The 22818-nt window shown below is 38.2% G+C and overlaps 1 long non-coding RNA gene across 1 annotated transcript; it reads right to left on the reverse strand.

The window, feature by feature from the left end:
• Positions 1–13467: 13467 nt before the first annotated feature.
• Positions 13468–14020, reverse strand: LOC147496126 (uncharacterized). Its single transcript, XR_015197376.1, has 2 exons — positions 13915–14020; positions 13468–13718 (listed from the first exon to the last, which is right to left on the reverse strand). It is a non-coding gene; the product is annotated as an uncharacterized LOC147496126 (long non-coding RNA).
• Between the last annotated feature and the right edge of the window lie 8798 nt (positions 14021–22818).

The raw sequence follows: 22818 nt of genomic DNA on the forward strand, positions 1-22818 counted from the left end.
TTCATACTTGCGGCCATACCCAATACCACCCTGATAGAAGTCATCTTCACTTCTGGGAGAAAAATCTCATCAAAGTCAATCCCTTTCCTTTGACCGAATCCCTTCACAACAAAGGCGAGCTTTGTGCCTTGGGTGAGGATTGTTCTCCTCATGCTTGACTTTGTATATCCACTTATTCTTGAGAACTTTTCTCCCCTGGGTTTCTCGACTAACTTCATAAGTGTGATTCTTATGCAAAGAATCCATCTCGTCATGCATGGCCTTCAACCATTTTTTCTTTGTCGTACCTTCAAGTGCCTCTTGATAGTACATAGGTTCTCCACCATCCGAGATAGCACGCACGCATTATGTGGTGGATACCTGGTTGAAGCTAGTCTCTCTCTGTCGGACCTCCTTGCCCCATCTGGCCGGGTGCCTCGGGAGGATGCACTTTGCTTACGGTGGTGGTTCATGCATCTCATCTGCATCTTCTATACCAATAGGTTCTATCCCATCATGAGCAATAGGATTCTCATCATGAGCTTCAAACTCATGGTTCTCTGCATTCTCAATGCCTTCGACGCTCCACGGTAGGAACTTCAGTTCTCGAATCAACAAGATCATTGGTGAAAGCCCTCAGAACTTCACCCTCCTCAAAGTCTCGCTATGGTTTGGTCTTCTAAGAACACAACATCTCGACTTGGGATTACCTTCTTGTTAATCGGATCATAGAGTTTGTAACCAAACTTTTCATCTCCATAACCTTAAAAATGCACCTTTGCTTGGCTTTGTCATCAAGCTTGGATCTCTCATCCTTCGGAATATGCCTGAAATGCTCGCACCCAAATACCCTCAAGTATCCATAATCAACATCTCTGCCGACCATACTCTCTGGATAATCACTATTCGTAGAGGCTTTCTTGGTGACAGGTTGATCACATGCACGGTACGACGCATTGCTTCTACCCAAAGAGCTTCTAGGTAGCTTAGAGTGAGATAGCATGCATCTTATCCTCTCTACAATGGTGCGGTTCATTCTCTCGCTATTCCATTACGTTTGCGGTGTCTTGGGAACGGTTGCGCTCATGACGAATCCCATGACTCGGCAATACTCTTCAAATGGCCCAATGTACTCACCCCCATTATCCGGCGAATACACTTCAACAACTTCCCGGTCTCTTTTCCACCATGTTTGTGGAATTCTCAAACACGCCAAGTACTTCATCCTTGGTCTTCGACTATAGACCCATATCTTTCTTGGACGATCATCAATGAATGTCAAGAAGTCGAAACTCCTCAGTGGGACTTCACTCATAGGACCACATAAGTGCGTATTGCACTAGTTCAAGGACGGTGTCCTTTCGTGAGATTCGGGAATCTTTGGAAAGACACCCGTGTTGCTTTCCTACCAAACAATGAGTACATGTATTTAAATGTGTACCTTTAATGTCCGGCATGGCCTTTTGCTTAGCAAGAACTTCCATCCCTTTTATGCCCATGTGACACGCCTCTCTCGCCACCCGCGTTCGGATGAAGCTTCTTCTTACAGATTCGCCGCTTTACACAAACTAGCCTGTGTTTTGTAAAGAGAGCAAGTTTTCTTTCCTCTGGCTGCTACAATGGAACCTCTGGTCAGTTTCCATACCCCGTTACCAAACGAGTTTACAAAGCCATCATCATCTAATTTCCCCAAATTAAAATTAGGCTTAGCCGTATGTCAGGGACATGTCTTACATCCTTGAGTGTCAAGGTGTAGCCGACATTGGTTTCTACATGAACATCTCCAATGCCTATAATCTTCGAGACTCCACTGTTACCCATCCTTACTTCACCATATTCACCACGGTACATGGTAGTGAAGAATCTCCCGCGGTGTGACGTGGATAGGATGCTCCCCAGATCTATCACCCACTCGTATCCCCGACATGAGGTACTAAGACAAAGCACACACCACAATCGACACAATTCCCACTAGGTCGCCGACTAGTGCGGTAGTATCTCTCACAGCCTGTTTCCGTTCCTCCGCACCATGTCTTCATGTACCGCTTATTCTTCTCATCCCTCTTCGTTCCGCGCACTCATATCCGGAAGTGGCCTTTGGTGGCACAATAGTAACATTGCCTCTCGCCTTTAGGAGTTCTAGCTTCACCCCTAGATTTACTACGTCATCACCTCTAGAACGAGATGGTTTTAACCCGACCTCTCCCCCGTTTCTCGTGAAAGGACCTGCGAGTTAGAAGAGCTGCTTCTTGCACTCCTTCTAGTCTCCTCATTCAACAAAGACGTGGTAGCCATCTCCATGGTAACAATTCCATCCTTGGCTGCTCCATGTAGAAAACCGCTAATGTCTCCCCAACTTTCGGTAGAGAGCCTAATAGAAACAAAGCCTCAACTTCGTCTCCCAAATTGATCTTCATCAAATGCATCCGATTGATGATATTCTCGTACTTCATTAAGATGCTCGGGACATTGAAGAACCTTCTTGGTACTTCGCCGTTCCGCAAAACTTCTTAACGACTAGCACTTTGTTTCCACCGACTTCCTCTCATAAAGGTCTTCGAAGTTTCTTCCATGACTCAAGGTGTAGTCTCTTGGGCCACATGGTGAAAGACACCGCGCTCTATCCATTGTCGAATGTACCCAATAGCTTTTAAACGTCAAGCTTTTTCCACTTTCGGCCTCATCGGTCTTTTCCGGTTTTACTCCCCATTCTCAATGGGAAGTGCCAAGTCCTTGCGAAGATAGCAAGTCTTCCATCTTGGCTTTCCGGATGGTGTAGTTCTTCCTATTCGACTCATCATACAGTGTTCACGGAATGGTCCATCTCTACAAGTTATTTAACCTCAAATCTTCTCTCCGAGGAATTTCAAAAACACCTTCCTCGACCAAGATTCGATAACACCCTAGGCTATTCTAACCAAGGCTCGATACCACTTGTTGGGGTTTATACCAATACCAATCGGTTCCCCACTACACGATAACTTGTATGAACACACTTCAACTCCGTGATAAATCTCAAATATCACAAACTACCTATACTAACATGCCCAACTCGCTAAACAACTATCAACAACAAATAATAATGTAAAGCAGTAAAAGCAAACCACAACACAAAGATTTACCGTGGTTCGGCCAATGATGCCTACTTCCACAAGAGCCAGTTCTTAATAAAATGGGAAGGAAGATTACAATCTCTCCTTTTCAGTCTCTCACCTTACTAGATCACTCTTATCTCTTTACAGGGTTGTATATCTGTAAAGGTTCTCTCTTTTGTTTTAGTCCGATTCCAATCCTTTCCGACTTGTTTTGGTTCTCATTGGTTAGGTTTTCCAAAACCTTGATTTTGGTTTTATCTCCAAAACCAAATTTCGAATCTACCGTAGCAAGCCCACGAAAAATAGACTGGCGGGCGCTGCCACTCTGAAAGCGCCGAAGTCGCTTAAAGACTGAAGCCGAAGGCTGGTCGCCTCTATGTTCTTGGAACTCGAGGCGAAGTCGCGCCTTATCTGGCGCGGCTCTCGACTTCTGCGATGTCGAAGTTTGCCCGTTTGTCCGACTCGGTTTCTCTCCTCATGTGAGGGATAACTCCAACACTATCTATCTTCTTTGGGCGAGTTTGAAGTGATTTGGACTTGGTAGAAACCGTTCTTTTGTGTTTCGTTGGTTGTCCGGAAGCCATTATGTGTTGTTTCTTGCATGTGGATTCTGAATTTGGGTTGGAAAATTCTAGCTCCCTTGTTATTGTTATGTGAATACTTACCTAAAATAGCACGCGTTTGTGTTCCACTTCATCATAATCTTGTCTAGTAATCTTCTCGATGTTTCTTGCCAAAGCTTACAACTTGTGGTTGTGTAGTTCACTTGTTTAAAAGTGTGTTAAAGAGTGACTTTTGCTCTAACCAAAAGAGAAGTCAATATATCAACTAAAGAAGAAACGGTCGGGTTAACTTGTTTGGTGAGGAATCGATTTCAAAACGGCATTGGTCCAATTGGCTTATAGATGATTACGCACTTGTGCGGTGTGAATACTTGGTCTTACTCTCTTACCTTGTAGACTTGTAGTGATAATAATGTAGAAAATTAAGTTAATAAACAAGAGAAATTGATAACAACTCCCACCGGTGAAAGCAACCTGCGACAATATATAAACTACTTTGAAACAAATAAATAGTATTGAAAGACCTTCCAAGTTCGAAAGCGATTAGAAGAGCGAGCTACAAAAATTCCAGTTGATCTAACTACTAATATGCCAAGTGCTTGTAGACCAACCGTCTAAGTTCAGTGGCACCGTCTTTATATGCTTAGCGATTGGTTTAATGACACCTTCGGTTGGGATTAATGGGGCGCGTTTGAGTCATATGCAAACGTTACGGCATTTAGCATATTTGTGATTACCGTGTCGTCAATATTTGTATGCAAATGGCCATATGTGTGATTTATTGTTTCACTTTAGAACATTCCCTCGTCATGTTCTCGCATGTTGTGATTGTTCATAAAGTTATGGATTAACAAGGTTGTTAGTATCACGGAAAACAATAAGATAGCCTGTCAGAACTGATTTTTGGCCACTCTAAAGTGTAAAATGATATAAGGTTTTTTTTTTTTTGAAGCATTTAGAGGTTAGGCTGACCTCGACCTGCATTAAAGAAAAAGAAACTCATGTTCTCAAATACATTTTCCCTTGTGCGTCCTCCTTTACTATTTCTGATATTTCATAGTCTAAAGGAGGTAGGAAATACAAAATAGAATCCTCATGTTCCTTGCTTAGCTTTGAGAAGTAATCAGCAACTCGATTTGATTCCCTGAACACATGCTTAAAATCCACCCATTCAAAGTGTAACTTCAAACAGGCAATCGCAGCCACTATGTTGAGGCGGCGGTACCAAGGCGGCTCCTCCTGCTCGATAATAGATCCCTCTTGCTCCCTTCGAAGTCCGAGCATACACAAATCCTCCTCGCTCCTATCTGGATTGCTCCGCTTCATTCCGGCTTCAACTGCTAGCAACTCTTGGGTGATAACCGATCTTTTAGTCGAGTTCCTGTAAACACTAGTTTGATGGCACCGAATTCATCTCGAATAACACCACCATACCCATTCGGCGTCGGTGAAACCGATCCATCCGTGTTGACCAATAAATCCACTCGTTGCGGCTTGGACCATTTGCCACACCGAGCGCTGTATTGCACTATGATATACCGATCCCGTCGAGAAATACCTTTGTTTGCTTCTTGTTTGGGCACTTCACCAACATGATTTGTAGATCGTCTTCATCTCTGTCTTGATCTTTGCACATACCGCGCTTCGAGTGCCGCCGCACGCTGAAATTTCCTTAAGTTCCTCTCTCTCCGGATGGCATATATTGTGGCGGAGGTTACTTTGCTCTAGTAATCTCAGATTGAAGCGAGGCATAGCGACAAATCCCCGAGGAGGTCGTACCATTCAAATATCGATGCCTTCACTTGCGTGTTCAAACCCAGTAACCTTTGACACTAGACCAAACCTCTTTTGTATATGGGCAGTCGAAAAAGAGATGCTTGGAATGCTCCCTAGAAGCATTGCAAAAGTCGCATATAGAGTGGTGGATAATTTTCTTCTTAACCAGTCGGTCTTGGGTTGGTAAGCTATTCGAAAATAAGCGCCATCCAAGAACGCGAGTGTTTCGTATAACCAACTTGCCCCAAACCACCCGATGCCATTTCACTCTTGGTCTGAGCTGCTTTAAGGACATGTACGCTGATTTGACAGTAAATCTACCTGTAGAAGTCGGTGTCCAGATGACCTGGTCCTGCTGTAGCATGTGATTAATTTCGGTGCCTTCAATCTTCTTCTTTAGTGCACTATCAGGCAGACTAGAAACAATGTGATTCCACCTACCATCAGCAATAAGATCACCAACCAAAGCAGTGTGGGAACCTCCTCAGCGATAGAAGAATGCTTCATCCCAAAAGATGGCCGGAGTGTCATGGCACCATGGGTCATGCCATACATATGTTTGCTCGCCTCTCGCTATCTGATGCCTAACAAACTTCTGAGCAGCTTTGCGGTGCTTTAGTACATTCCTCCAGACCCATGAACAGTCAAGGTAAAATGATATAAGGTTGTGGAACCTAAAAGACTTACTTATACAGACCTCAACAATTTTGCTAGCTTGATTGGAAGGCTTTTAAACTCCATTGCTGATAATCTTTATAAGCATCTAGCATCTATCATATGCATGTGATTTAAGTATTTAAGTTGCATTGCATTTAGAGTATTTAAGTCCATCTGCTAGGGCCACCTATGTACATCTACGCGACTTCCCCTCGGAATCTCCCTGCTACGATTCAAACCCACAATCTCATAGTTCTTAGTCACACGCAAAAGGGTCATCGATTCCCAAACCAAACGTTTCTACTTGTGTTCATTAACACGCAACATCACCAAGTATCGGGTTCCCTTGTAGGATATCCCACACTTGTCTCGGATGTGTATCGTGAAATGACCACACAATGTGTAGTCCTGGACTCGGATATCCCTTTAGCTAACACTAACGAAATATAAGTTAAACAAAAATAGAAGCCCTGTAGAAACGATAAATTTTAAAGTGGCTCTTTATACATGTGAAAACTTTCTCCGGCGTAAGATACAAAAATTACTCTATCTGCTTCTCCGCGGTATAAGATACAAGAATTACTCTATCATAGAACAGGTGCACTCCATCTCCATTCCCTCCTTGAGCATCACCCCTCCAGTTCTTAGAACCTCCTCCACTTGTTAGAAATTGCGATTGGACTGCAGTAGAACCTAATTCCTTTAACCGTCATTGCTACTAATGTGTTCAATTGAGATGAACTTTACCTTTCATTGCTACTAATGTGTTCGAGGCGATGATCATGACCATTGATGTAAAAATCGGCGTCATTGGCCGCATATAGTCGCGGTCAGTTGAATGAATCATGAGAGCAATAACTTTCTTTTTAAGTAGAACATAGCTTAACTTTCTCTCTTCAAATATATATCCTTTTAACTGATTTAATTGGACCTCAAGGTCTTGGGATCAAATCCCACATTCACACAGGGAGCAGCATTTCGAGTTTTAGTTTTAGAGTAAAAGTTCTACCCTTCAATTGCATAGATCAATTACCTCAAGAATTGGTAGAAGCTTCGCTTTGAGCTCATTAGTGTCACCATGATGCCCGATATTTAGAGTATTTTGAGAAACAGTTCTTTGAAATAATTTTTGAATTATGAGTTCTAGAGTGAATGTGAATTTGAAATCTGGTCTACATTTCTTACAAGCATCCTTTGAAATAATTATGTGTTGTTATTGCATTTCTTGCGGATCTCTTTGTGTTCAAGTTAAGGGAGCAATTCCAAGCATGCCTAAAAGAAAAAACGATCTTGGATGCTCTCCCTGTCTCTTTGAGAGCAATTCCTATTGTCAAAGCAAAGATAGTTCTTCTAACTGCTCAAAGCGTCAACTTATATATAGGCATGTTGAAGTGACAGTCGGATATTGAAGAATGATTGTCCTGTTGAGTGGTCTAGTGGATCCTCAAATACAATATACACGCGTCAAAATTTTTGTAATGGTTTCTACACTAAATGGAAAGTTTACATCATACAGTTCAGTCCCAATTTTGTATTTCACAAGTTCAAATAGTCCATTATTAATTTAACAAATTCAATAACAAAAAAAAATCATTTTTTTTTTATGACGACTGATCTTCAACACACTAGTAATCAAATCCAAATATTTTCACTTCACAGTGCACTCTCAAGTCTCAACTTTGACCAAGTGAAAGGGCCAATAGTCCAATACACTCGTACAATTTCACACCATTAAAATCCAATACACTCGTACAATTTCACACCATTAAAATTCATGTTGCACCCGCACCCACGTACCAAGCCAAACCCAAGTCCCACATTGTAATGTATGAAATTTGATCTTCACATTTATTGTCTTTTAGAATGACTATTATTTTGGTTTTGTGAAATACTTGCAAAACAAATTAACAAAAATGGTATACGAAATTGATGTGAGAATTCTTAGCAGCCAAACATCATGTGGGAAATTGACAGTGAGAATTACCAAGAATTCTCACAGTTTGCCAAACAGCCATAATTCTCGCATAATCATGATAATCGAATTCCATTAGAATTCTAACTCTCATGAAAATTCCATTTCTCGTTTCCAAACACGCCCTAATACTTTCCATCACTCAAGAAGTCAAGGTGCATTGGGAGAAAAGCAAACTTAAACAGAATTTACTGGGGATAATTAAAAGAGAAACAACAAATTCTAACTTAGACCGTTTGCTTTCGTATAAAACATCTAGTAAAGGCAATGGAAAACGGTTGTTTAAAAGCAGACAAAGATGTGATTATCGGAAAAAAAAAAAAAAAAAAAAACAAAAAAACAAAAAAAACAAAAACAAAAATAAATTTAAAAATTAAAAAAAAAACAAAACAAAAAAAACAAAACAAAAAAAAAAAAAACAAAACAAAACAAAAAAACAAAAAAAAAACAGACATAGATGAGTACTTCTAATAAAAGGTTTTACTAGAAAAAACAAAAAACAAAAACAAAAACAAAAACAAAAAAAAAAACGTTTTGCCAACCAAACACTATATTTTCCTTTAAAGCTCTAATAATAAAAGGTTCTACACGAAAGAATATAATTTCATTTCTATTTATGAAGTCATTTTGATTTAGTGAATACTTTTTTGTAATCACGAACTCTCCGAACTATGATGGAGTTGGTGAAACAATGCTGAAGTAGATATAGCATTAACACCCCAAATACAACACACGCCAAAACAAATATTAATATATTAGCTGAAGAAGTGAAATGTTCTGATTGGCTGCAGAGATAGTTCTTCAAATCCAGTAGAGTGTGCAGGAGTGCATAAGAAAAACACGTGGAGCAGATCATGCACGCCAATCCCCAAGCCCAAACAAGCACATCCCACCCCACCCCACCCCACAAAAAAAAATGCAAATTTGTTTGTTTGTTTGTTTTTTTTTTCCAAAAGGTTTAAAGTCTTTAAACAATATATATCAACAAAATTATGCATTTATTTTAATTCACAACAAGACATGATAAAAGAATCTAAATTTACTTATTTGATTTAAAATGAAAATCTAATCATGCAAGATTGAATTGAAACTAGTAATGATTATTAACTAAATCTATGAATTGAAGTTAAATGATTTAATGAAATGAAACTAGATTTATGAATAACTAACTAACTTTATTGATTTAATGAATAATAATAATACTTATTCAAAACTGAATTCAAACTAGGTAAATGAACTAATTAATGGAATCTAAAAACTAATTTATTTTCTAATCAACTAATTCTATTGAATGTAAAAACTAGATCTCAAAACAAGTTCTTGGATAATTTTCTAACTAAAAAAACTAGATGGTTAAGAGCTAAGTCTTGTGTCTTCAAATGGAGGAGACAAGATCCACTTTTTCATACATGGGCTGAGGAGCCATGTTTTGGACTGGAAAATCGAGCCCAAAACTCAATTTCTTCAGTCCATAGAGTCCTTTTCAGCTGAATTTGACTTCAACAAACTTTTCATCTACTTTTTCTCCTCAGATTAGGTCATGTCTTAGACCATTGGAAAGCTCTTCCCAATCTGGTCGTTTTGATATAAGGTAGGCCCAATTCCAAGGTCTGAGTCCAAAGATACGGCCTTCGGAAGTTTTGTTGACTTTTGTGCGTTGTTTCTGCTGCGTTGACTTTTCAACTTTGACTGGGCTTTAAAAAGGCTTTTTCTCCTTGAATCTTGGCCTTTAATCACAGAACTTCTTAGCAACCAACCCTTGCTCCTTTATCTCGCAAAAGTGACACATTTCTGCACACAATTGACTCCAATGCCTGAAATACATAAAAACACGTAATCAACATTAACTCTTATTTATTACTCGCAAAATTGGTCTAAAAATATTATTCTTAAGGGGTTAAAACTACAGTTTTGGGCTCTTATCAACTACCTAGGTTCAGAAGTGAAATAAGAAGAAAAGGTTCGGAATTGGTTGGAATAGTAGGCTCGGAGAACTGGTTGGAGTAGTAGGTTCGTAGAACCACTCTGTGATTAGGAACTCCAAATCCGGAACTACTTACTTCGGAACTCCAACTCCCAATCCGAACCTGAACATGTTTCTTTGTTGTTTAAGTCAATAAAAGAGACTTATTAACTTAGGAAACATGAGCTTCTAGAAAAGTCTGGATAAGACTTAACAAGAGATTGTTTCCTAGTTAAACACTAATTACTTATCTCACAAGTAATTATGGGAAACCTAATCTATTCTTATAAATAGAATAGTTGAACTACGTTTTGAGTTTGATTGCTCTTCACATGATACGTAGATAGCCATTAAAGAACGTGGTTCAACTCATCATCTTCTTGATATCTTCTTCTTCTTGATTCAATACTTCTCATTATTGTTCTTTGATCATCAACAAAATACTTGTATTTCTAGATTAGGAAAAATCTTCACACAATTGGAGTCGTCTGTGGGGACCTATACAGAATTGATTTGATTTCTTGGTTGAAATTTTTTCGGTTCTAGGTTCTCCTACCACCAATTTTTCTTGGGTTTTTTGCTCTTAAAAAAAAATCTTATTTTCTTCACTTTGATTCAAAATCATGGTTACTACAAGAGCCAACACAAATCAAGGTAATGAGGGGAATAATGAGATCAATAACCCACATGTCACTGATCAAAGACAATTCGGACGTAGAGGAGATCATCGTTTTGGACAGGGGCGTGAAGAAGATGAGCCTAACAATGATACTCCCCAATCTGCCATAACCAACCAAGCCATCATGGATGTTGTGATGGCCGAACATGGTCGACAAGAGGCTCGTTTGTGTTTTTTCCAAGACTACTACTGCACGAAGGAGGGTCGTTCACCTCTAAGAGTGCTACCTGCTGATGGAAACTAGAGGGGGTAGTACCGGCCACCAAGTTTCGACCATGGTGAGGGTTATGTCTCTGTGCCCTATATCCCTTACTTCGTTGGGTACCATAGCGACCAGCCAGATTCGAATTATAATCCAAAATTGGATCCAACCCGATGCTCGAGTTCACACAGAATTGACTTCTCTTGGTATTCATGTTCTCGAGGTACAACGGATGGACGTCTGGATGTGTTTACCCAGAATCCACAACTCTCAAGGTCACCCTCGGTATGAAGAAGACTTTCAGTTCCAAGGGAACCTTCATTGCCTCAGAGTCCCTCAGTTCCCCGATCCAGTTTTAGAAAACCCTCCACTTGATCTTGGGAACCTGAACCTTGTTATCATCGAGATGAGAACTACGAGAGTCCAGGTCTGAGGTAAATGAGCCTCAGAGACTTATAAATTTTTAGAGGATCAAACTAAGTGTAATAATAACTGGGGGTAGTGACGATATCTCCCGTTCCGCTAGTTCTTCTACAACAGTTAAGGCCGCCGGTATGTTTGAGATGAAACCTGATCCTGAGATAAAAACTTTAATCGAATCTCTCACTAAAAAGGTAGAGGCTATTTCTGTTCAACAGAAGCCTATCCCCGTCATGAATGTCAACTCCAATCCATGTAATTTCTGTTTGAGTCCTGAACATCCCGACTCTTATTGTCCTCTAGTTTACGAACAACAAACATCTCAACAAGATAACGTTTGCACAATTAATAGTTATCCTATTCCTAACGCCCCTTGGAGGCAACATCCCAACTTCAGTTGGAGAAATAATCAACAAGTAACACCTCCAGGGTTTAATAATCAAAACGTTACGCAAGCAAACAATTATAACCAAGCTCCACCACGACAATGACAAGGTCAGGGAAATTATAATAATTATAACAATAATAATTATAATTATAATTATAATAGAGGTATCGTTCTGGTTAATAATAATAACTATCACAACACACCCATTAATAATCAATGTGACATAGTTCCTGTCACACAACCAGTAGCAAATACTCCTCCTCAACCAGATCGTTTTGATACCTTTATGCAATCCCAACAACAGATTTTACAAGCCATCCAACTTTCCTTACAGCAGTTAGCACAAGAGAAAGTACAACCCAAAGGTATTTCCAGGTCAAGCAATAACTAATCCTAAAACTACAAACACGGCCTTTGAGATAAACGGTAATACTAGTATGGAAAATGCAAATGTAGGTGAGCTAAATGTCATCACCACTCTTCGTTCTGGAAAGTGGTTGATAACAACGTAACTATGCCTGTAGTTACCCCACCAGTTGTCCCTACACCGGAGATTGAACTAGATACCGAAATGGAAACTGAAGAGCCTACCCTTGTAGAGGTACCAGTTAAACCACAACCTAAGAAACAGAAAGCAAAGGTTAGACACCCAGTTGATCCATACGCTAAATATAGAGAGAAACCACCGCTCCCCCAGAAATTAGCTATGGTAAACAGGGATACAAACTTTGACGAGATTAGGGAAGTTTTCAAAAATCTAACGATAAACCTACCCTTTCTCGAAGCAATAAAAAAATTACCTCACCACGCTAAGTTTCTTAAAGAGTTGTGCACTACTAGGCGTAAGACTAATATTCCTAAAGACGCCTTTCTAACTGAACAGTTTCCAACTTTATCAGAACATAATGGAATAGTTAAGTACAAAGACCCTGGTCGTTCTACTGTACAATGCACCTTAGGAGATTCTCACACGACCACCGCCTTATTAGACCTGGGGGCAAGTGTTAACTTACTCCCGTATTATTTATACAAACAAATAGGTCTACAAGAGATGCAACCGACTCAAATGACGTTGCAATTAGCGGATAGGTTTATTAAGTATCCGAAGGGTGTGGTTGAAAATGTGCTTGTTAAGGTTCAGGATTTCTACTATCCTGCTGATTTTGTTATCCTCGATACGGAAGTCGTTAATGACTCGCGTCGATCATCTTAGGGCGTCCATTCTTGCACTATATAGAACAAAGACTTTTGTGATGGCTAGGAGGCGTCAGAAATATTTATTGTGACGCCTACAAGGCGTTGGAATTTAGGCGTCTGTGTTGGTGTCAGAAATTTTTGTGACGCCATTATGCCGTCACAATTCACATATTTACTGACGCATGTACGCCGTCACTAAATGTGTATTACTAATGCCTGTATACCGTCACTAAATGTGCATTACTAATGCCTGTACGCCCTCACTAAATGTGAATTACTAACGCCTCTACGCCATCACTATTGAACTTTCGAATCGCCTAAAAAACTGGCGCTATAACTTGGCGCCAAAACAAATTAATGCCTCAGTGACGTCAGTTATCATAAATTTGTCTTTTTTTTTTTTTTGCTTATCGACGCTGTCGGCCACAAATTATTATTTATTTGAAAAAAAAAATATTTGTTTTTGGTTTCCATTCTTATATTTATATTTTTTTTCCTTTGAAATCGCCTGCATAAATACAACCACATAAACCCCAAACAAGCAATTATACACAAGGAAAATCTTAGTAATAACCATCACCAAAATTTGACTAAGTATATATATCACTAAATAATGAATAACATGTAGATTAAAAGATATAAATGTATGGATATAGCAGAATCTACCAACATACTATTTCAATATAATCCCTATACAACAACTCAATATCACATCCTAAGAAGCAAGAGCATGGGGTCCTTGACAATTCTCTTGGCGGTCTTGCTCTAAAACATACACACCCTGGACCAAGCTGGCAGCTACAGATCTTCGGTGATGTGTATTTTTCCTTCATAAAAAGAAAAAAATTCATTTCAACTAGACCTTAGTCAATACAAACTAAGGAACCACTAAAACAAGCTATTGATTAGTCAATATACACAATTTTCACTAACCGTGTAGTCACAACATAATATGCTCTTCCACATGCATGATTTCACAAAAAAAATGAAGTTTACTAGCATTTAGACTGTTAAGAGTAGAACCTTTTCAGCACTCCTAAACCTCGGCTTCCAACCACAGGAGAATCAAGCTTCAAGTCATTAACTGCATCACAAGAGAATCAAGTTTACTTCTTGTCTAATAAGAGACTATCCACTCTAACCTTCACCTATATAGAAATTAAACTCAGCTACAACTTCCTTTGAAAAAATATTAATCGTTGTGTCGAAGAAGATGCACCTTTCAATGTTTGTTTACTACAACACTATCCAACTTATAAAGAACAATTATGCTAATTTAAAATTTCTAAAATTATCATTGATCCACGAGAGCAGAAAAAAAAACACCCAACTCTTATCAATAATACAGCATATAAATTATTAGATTATATGTAAAATGTATCCATGAATAACATAAATGATGTGATCTAGTTACCAAGACAACAAGATCATAAGTAATTAAAAAAGTAACAGTTCAATTTCGAACTACTCACCTTTCTTTCAAAGCAAGAATTTTAGAATTAAACAAAATGGGCTATAGTATGCTAAAGACATAATTCTGACCTTCACTTTCTTGAATACATCTCTGAATCCCAACTCTCTAAGCACTTGCTTGCGAATTCTACAGAGAAGCTACAAAAATCCAGAAAATACAACTTTAGCAACTGAACCTTATACTCCTAAAAGCTACCAAGTTTTACTCACAACATAATCAGGAGGCCCGCAATGGCTTTCAGGATCTTTCTTTATGTCCTCCAAGAACTCTCAGATACCTAATAATACACGCATTATCGAAAAAAAAAATCAACATATATATTAAGCAACACTTGATAGTAGTACCTTTGAGCAAACTTTTGAGCCAGAAAGGGAGCATCAACAACACTAGTGTCACTTTCGCCCTTTGTCCGCCAAGAAAATAATTAGGATTCATCAAAGCGGAATCGCCAGTAATAGGCCTTCTCAACAACTAATTAGGCATACGCGATATCAATAATAACAACACAGCTTTTTGCGGTGATGTTTCTCAGACATATATACTTATCCGATTCCATCGTTACATGTGTAATTCCAATACTAGGCAACTACAAATCACATAAAACATAATCACCGGCATTCAATAATTCGATCCAACAGATTCGAAGACTAACTAAACTTTAATCAATCAAATCTATATTGAAACTAAATAGATCACATCAAAATGTCTGGTTAACAAATCTCTTCCGAAGTTGCTGTGCTAAAAGAACGGCATCAATTTGCAAGAATTGGACTTATTTTAGCCCTAACAGTCCCATATAAAACAGCAAAGGTAAGAGATTTCATTGAACTAAATAACAGCTAAATATATACACCTGTTCACTTGTGTTGACATTTTTACTAACAAACGCCAGTTCTAGTGTTAGCAAGGCCAGGTTGAAATCATCTGGTGGAACAAATCTACAGAGGATAGAACGTAATTATTACAAAGGTAATAAAAGACAATGTGGTGGAAGGTGTCAGTTAGGTTGTAGAATCTTAGCTCCTACTAGGTAAACCTAGCCATTTGGATCATACTATTTTTTTATTTGGATCTGAATTATCTTTTACTGATTAAGGATTAAAAAATATATATATCCCCCATTCCCCAATATACTACAATAAAAACGTAAAGAAATTACCCACAGAACACAACAAAGTAGTTCATGGTTTCAAAATTCCATTATCTGCTTAAAAGAAAGAAAGAAAAAAAATAATAGAAAAATGAAACGAAACACACTTAAAATATATCAAGGTAGTCACCTGCTAGTGGTACCTCCATTGTAGCCAGTTGAATATGAAACAAAGACCCTTTCCAAGTATATGTATGAGAGCTCTCTTGGTCTGAGGTTTATCACAGAAATACCAACAACTCCTAATTCGATAATAAACTCACGAAGGTGCGGTATCATTCTGCATCTTGCTTGGCATACATGAAGTCTTTAGCGATAATCTTGGTAAACTTCCTTCCAGATAACCTGATTGTGATGGTACATCTTCAGTGAACCTAGCAATTATTAAGTCCCCAATTTCTACAACGTGAAACTTCATTTCTAGTGCACTTTCCTCTGAAGAAGATTTCTCCATCCTCGTTAAGTTAAGTTGGTGAACAACAGTAATGCTTCCACTTTGAACTTTTGTATCAATCATTTTTTTACCATAAGGATCCTCCCACGAGAAATTTGTGGTAGAAAGAGGCTCTAACTGGATCCAAGCATCATCAACTAATGATGATTCTTTTGTTAACTGTTCTATTCTCAAATCTGTCAAACCACTCTCCAAATGGTCAGCTGTCATATAGATAAAATTATTCAAAAAAAGTGAAACATACAAACATTCTTTGATTTGTATGTAAATATGCACCCAAACCAGGAAAAAAAACAGTCAATTATGAGCACATGATGAAGATATTTTGAAACCATGTAAGAACCTATTGGCTGAAAGGGCACTTTCATAACTTAATTGGCACCATCCAATTTGAGTTGATCAGGCATACAATCAGTTATGTCCATTTTCTGCATAGTTTCTTGTGGTGGGCAAAGATTCTTCATAAATACATTAGAGCACGACTCTGTGTTTTGTATAGTAAGATTTATTGATGCCATAGAAATGCATACAATAATATAGACCAAAGCCATAGACCCTTACCCCACTAGCAAGAAGCTAAAGAAGGCTATGCATAGAAATTGTATAGGGACAGGTATAGGCGGTGGAATTTAACACCAGTACAGACCTCATCTTATGCTAAACAATATTAGTACTTATATAATAAGGACAACCATCTTCAGACCTTAAACGAAATACAACTAGAAATCTTGATCCCTCCTCATAGCCTCGGATCTCCGTCTTCAAGAATCTCCTAGCTCCATTCTGCTTCCTCAAAACCACAAAAAAGGTATCCTCTTTCATAATTTCAAAAGGAATACACCATTTTGTATCACCCAATCGGGCCTACACACATCGATCGCACATTCAAAAATATTTATGTGTAATTTCAATAGGTTCATTGTTGCTCTCACGACATACTTTTGAGACATGAGAAATCAGGAACGTAAATCACAGTTTCTTTCTCAGACAAGTAGCAAGTAATAAAAAACTTCCGCTAAGCAACACGCACGCACATAATTGAACCACATTACCACAATGACGTGAAGATGAGAATGCTTACCATTTTATTAAGATCCTCGTGGCTTGGTAAAAACATTGCTTGGAAAAGCATGCTGTAGAGAAACTGGACGGTCACCCAGTATTACTTTGCCACCATACTTCATTGCTTCTTCAAATGCCACATGAAACTCAGAACCAAGAAAAACCTCGAGGTTATTAGCAACCTAAAATCTAGGTTCACAATCAATCAAACAAACATTTCTAAGATCCAGATCATTTTCACTTGAACTGATGAGGAAGAAATGTAAAACCCATGTATTCTAGAAATGCTATAAATTCATTAAGTCTAGGACATGCCTTGGCAAGAAATCAGTTGTAAAGAACTCCAAATAAGTTCGTGTTGCTCTTCTTCCAAATAGCTTCCTACCCCTAAATCGAGCAGCGGTAGCACCAACACCAACACCTAAATCGAGCAGCAGACCTATAGAAATTCTATTATACTCAATGGCTCACTTTAAACATTGATGAATTAAAAAAAAAAAAAAACGGCTAATTACCTTGCTGCCCAATGCAAAACCCTCAAACTTCTCCACCTCTACCTTGTCCAAGAACCTGAAATGATATAATAAATCAATCAATCCACGGTAGTAATACACAGTAGTCACCTTTCTCTCTCCTCCTTTATCCGGGCTTGAGACCGGCAATGCAAATTCTTTATGAGTTGCATTGGCGGAGTTAAAAAAAGGTTAGTAAACTCAACTCTAAACCTGCAAAAGTAACCACAATACATATGAACAATCAATGGTAAGGAGCATACACACATATATAAACAAAAAGAGTCCATTCACTACTAAACATATCCATGAACAAAAGGTCCATACAAGACGCAAACTAACAATAGATAAATTGTTTGTCCGTCGTACTTGAGTTCCAAATTAAAACAGAACAAAAACAAACAAAATTAATCTTCATATTGCATCCTGCCTCCAGCCCAAATCAAGAAGCCTCCATCAGCTATATCTCGTAGATACAAAATATCATCCTGGGGACCATCATACACAGGAGCATCACCAACCAAGACATTGGTAATATAGACAACCTTTTCATCTCCCATGATATCTCTAAAATGACATTTTTGGCTGTCAGTCTTAACATACCCATTAGCCACGTGTTCACATTTCCTCCCCAATATCTTCACATTCGGATAAGAAGTCAATCTAGAAGGAGGGTTCAAAGATCCATTTTGATTAATCAAATTTGGAGCTTGCTGAGTACGAGGGACAGGGACAGAAGTAGAATCAACTTCAGTTGTAGGTGTAGATGGTTGGCCATTTGTTGATCCATTAAGTCTCACATGTTCAAGAATACCCTATACACAGTGAACAATAACAATTACATAAATAAAAAGAAGTTGCAATTATGGCAAAACAAGAAATAGCACATGGCACGTCATAACTTACCGCCATCATATTCTCCATTCTTGTTTGGCCAGCCAAGAGGTTTCCCACTGTAGACTTCACCTCAGCTAATTCATCCTCGAGCTTCGATTTACTTGAGCTCTCCTGTTCAACTAGCTCCTCTGCGATAGGAAACTTTTGCAGTTGTTTGTTGGACATACAAGAGCTCAATCCACGAGTACGACTCCCTTTATCCTTCCCAAAAACTTGAGCCAGTGGATCACATGTTATGTCGTAAACCGCTTCACCCCCATGTTCACTTGCTTCTTCAGCCATCTGTTATGGTGTAGTGTTGGCAACTGCCAACGCGCTTATAAATTGTCGCGATAGTTCGATGTCCTTGTCTTTTGGCCATCTTTCTGTTGAGATAAATGTTTTTAAAATGATGAAACAGTTACCGGATTCTTCTATAGATGGGGAAGTTAGCATGATCGAGAGCTTAGCTCAAAATTATTTTAATAACACGTTTCCAGAAAACCATATGCATAAATTCCTTTCTTTTTGAAGTTCAGATTTTGTTGATGACTCCTACTTAGAGGAAGGCAACACCATCTTTGAGTCTACACCTATCGTAGACCCTTCTGTTGCTCCATCTACTGAGTTCGAAGACCTGCACTGCTGCCTAAGCAAGTATTCATTACTCAAGGTGAGGACCCTCCAGAAGCATTTATCGACATTCCAACCACCCCGGTACTGAAACCTCTTCCTCCTGAGTTAAAATATATTCAACTTGATCCGGATGGTAGTCATTCGGTAATTATATCTTCTCTGTTATCTAAGGAGGAAGAGACACGTTTGATCAGGGTGATTAGGGAACATCGTTCTGCGATTGGTTGGTCCCTAGCCGACATTAAGGGAATTTACCCTAATGTGTGCACTCATCGTATCCATTTGGAGGATAACGCAAAGACTTCTCGCTAACTTAGCGTCGCTTGAACCCTACCATGAAAGAAGTGGTCAGGGAACAAGTCTTACGGTTACTCGATGCGGGTATCATATACCCAATCTCTGATAGCGAATGGGTAAGTCCCATTCATGTAGTTCCAAAGAAATCAGGGATGACCATGGTACGTAATGCCAAGGGTGACTATGTTGTCACGCATGGTCCTACGAAATGGAGGATCTGTATTGCTTCTGCATTTCTTCCTCCTTGATGAGGTTTTTTTTTTTTAATGTTTCTCTAAATTCATATTTGTAAGTGGTTGTAAAACAATAGAGCTGGTTTTCTGAGCTTGCTTGGGCAGTTCACTTTTAAAATAGTTAGGGCGTGGCCCAGATACATTAAGAGTTGATACCTTGGGAAAACATGAGCAGTTCGTGTTATTGATAACGTAGTGAACTGGTGTCCACATAAGTGGCCGTTCGGTTGTTTTGAAGAACTGGTTTCCTGAGTGTGTTCAGGCAGTTCATATTTGCACTATGGAATGCATGTTTGCATTAAAGTATTAGCCTACTTTTGTCTGAATGCTTGGTGTATATATTTTTGTAGGAATTTGACCTAGAAATATATATCCTGTTGTCTAGGAAGACATAGGATGCTACGAAGCGTTTGAGTACTGCTCAGGATAATGATGTATTAGCTGAAACAAAAGAAGGATGGGTGGTAACGGAAAGACAAGTTACTCAGCGAATTCAAATGATTACAAGTTATTGGAAGAGGTTGGATACGGTGATAGTGTTGCTACTATTTTCAGAGCGATCTATCTCCCTTCTAATCAACTCGTCACTGTCAAGTGTTTGGACCTCGAACAATGCCGCACCAATCTAGTCTCTTTTTACTCTCTCCCATTTATTACTGAATTTTTAATATCAAACGTTGTCAATCAAGTGCTTGTTTGATTTGATCATTTACTTATTAGGGTTTTAAAAGGGGTTATTTAGGCTTTGGTCCTACTATTAATAGCGAAATTAGGCTGTGGTCCTACTTTCCAAATTTACCCTCCTTATTCACCAACTCTTCGAGATGCGCACAACAACAAATTGACGGACTGATTTTTTAGTTCTCTTTAACCAAACCCTATATCGACACGTGGCGAATTGAAAACGTCAACATAAAAACACGTGACATGCATAAGGAGAGGTATTCTGGCCATTTTGAAATAACAAGCAACTTGACCAGGGTCAACTATATTGACTCACAGTCAAGGAAAAAAATAGGACCAAAACCTAATAAATTTGAAAAATAGGAACAAAACCTAATTTCGCTATTAATAGTAGGACCAAAACCTAAATAATCCTTTATTTTATTGTTAAACCTTTTGTTTTTTCAAACCTCGACACGTTAGGTTAGGATCATCCTTTTAAGTACTAGTCACTGCATCTTGTCTCTGACTTTGTGTGGTGTTTGTACTTTGTACGGGTTTGTTGCTCTCTAATCACCATATAGATGCAAAATATTGCCGTTGACTTTGTGTGGTGTTTGTACGTGTGTGTATATAAACCCACCCTTTGCTCTATAATGCCATATGCATGATGTCTTTTCTGGTCACATTTCGAAGTGGGCTATTTTCTATACTATGATCTCAGTGCACATACGACACTGACATCTGGAGCTGACTAATAGCTATGTATTGGTGGTTAGGATTATGCTTAACTACTTAGTCAATGCTTAACACATGCAAAATCTTGACAACTCCGCTTTTCCTTTGAACTAGCCAATATACCGGCGTAGGACGGGCTTGTTACATTAATAGTTGATTTGCTCACCATATTATTCAAATGTGTATTGTGCTGTTATTTTTAGTTTGACCGGCTCTTTTAATTATTTTAGTTGTCTATTCGTTGAAAAGTCTATTATTTTTAGTTGGGCTTTAAAATTTCTTTAGTAACCAATAGGACGTTGGAAGCCATTGTTCTTTTTTGTTGCATGTAGAGAGAAGAACAAGTACCAAATAATTTTGAAAGTGGTATTTTGAGGGACATGTCCAACGTAAACAACTAATTACTATAAATATTAGAACGTTGTGGGAGTCACAACTCATGGGATTGTCCTACATCTATATAATAAAACAACTTGGTCTTGGTCTTTAAAGGTTAATACAATTTGTGTGAAAGCCTACATCATTAGATGGCTAATAGTTAATACAATAAATACATCCGACGGTAGATTCCAATTAGAAAACAATCTTTTACCGCGATTAAAGAGTAAGTTGATTATAATAAAACAATTTTTTGGTCTTTAAATTTTTGCTTTGTGTGAAGCCTTACATCAGATGGCTAATAGTTAATACAATAAATACATCGGACGGTGGATTATATGGACCGACACGATTTAAAGAGTAAGTTGATTCCAATTAGGAAACAATCTTTATGAAAACGTACTCAAAGAAATTACTACTAACTTATCTAGAATTTATGAAACTTATCTAAATAACTTATCTAACTTATTTAAATTCTAACTTATCTAAATTTATCTAAATTTATCTAAATTCTAACGTACTGATGATATTAATCCTCATAGCCTTCTTATCGACAAACTCTTCAGAGAGTATTTTTCTGGTGTTGTGAATTCTCTATATAATAAAGCAGCCTTGGTTTTTTATGTATTTATATCAAGCGGTCGGGGAGAAAACAGTTTTGGGATGATCTATAACACTTACTAATACCCACAAAATTAAGAAATAAGAATAAGAATCCTTCATCTGGCCAATATCTCTTTTTCCTTCAAATCACTTTTAGTTACCAATAAACAAATCACTTTTAGCTTTGGGATGATCTGACGGTAATTATAACACTTACTAATACCCACGAAATTAGGAAATAAGAATCCTGGGCCAATCTCTTTTCGTTACCAATAAACAAATCACTTTTAGTTGCCAATAAACAAATCACTTTTAGTTACCGAAAGAAAAAAAAAAAAAAACCCTACGTTTTTCACTATTTCCTCTTCCTCACGAAGATACCTTACAACCCTTTCTTCTTCCTAACCAGTAAGGTAACACCCTTCTTCTCGCCCTGTCACATTTTAGTGCAAGGATCTCCCGACGCAATCCTCAGTTTAAGGTAAAAAAAATCTCATTACTTCATTGTCAGTGAGTTTTGTTGCTTTTTCCACACTATTTTTTTAGTAACTTTCTTCAATACCATCTTCTTCTCTTCAATAAGAATTCTTAACATGATTTATCTATCTCGGTTCTATCCATTGCGTCATGCTCTCTCCACCACTCTAAGTCTATTCTTCAACAGGTAATATTAATTTGTATTTAGTTTACATAGTGGTTAAGTGCATAGTTTTATGGGCGTAATGAAAACTATGCCTTTAACACTCAATTTGGATTTCAGCGGGATGGGATTTCGGCAAAATCCATTGATACGTGAATAAATATTTTCTATTGAATAAGATTCCTCAGGATTAAACGACAGTTGTGAAGGC

Source organism: Coptis chinensis, chromosome 6 (genome assembly GCF_015680905.1).
Source record: "Coptis chinensis isolate HL-2020 chromosome 6, ASM1568090v1, whole genome shotgun sequence".
Taxonomy (NCBI): Eukaryota; Viridiplantae; Streptophyta; class Magnoliopsida; order Ranunculales; family Ranunculaceae; genus Coptis; species Coptis chinensis.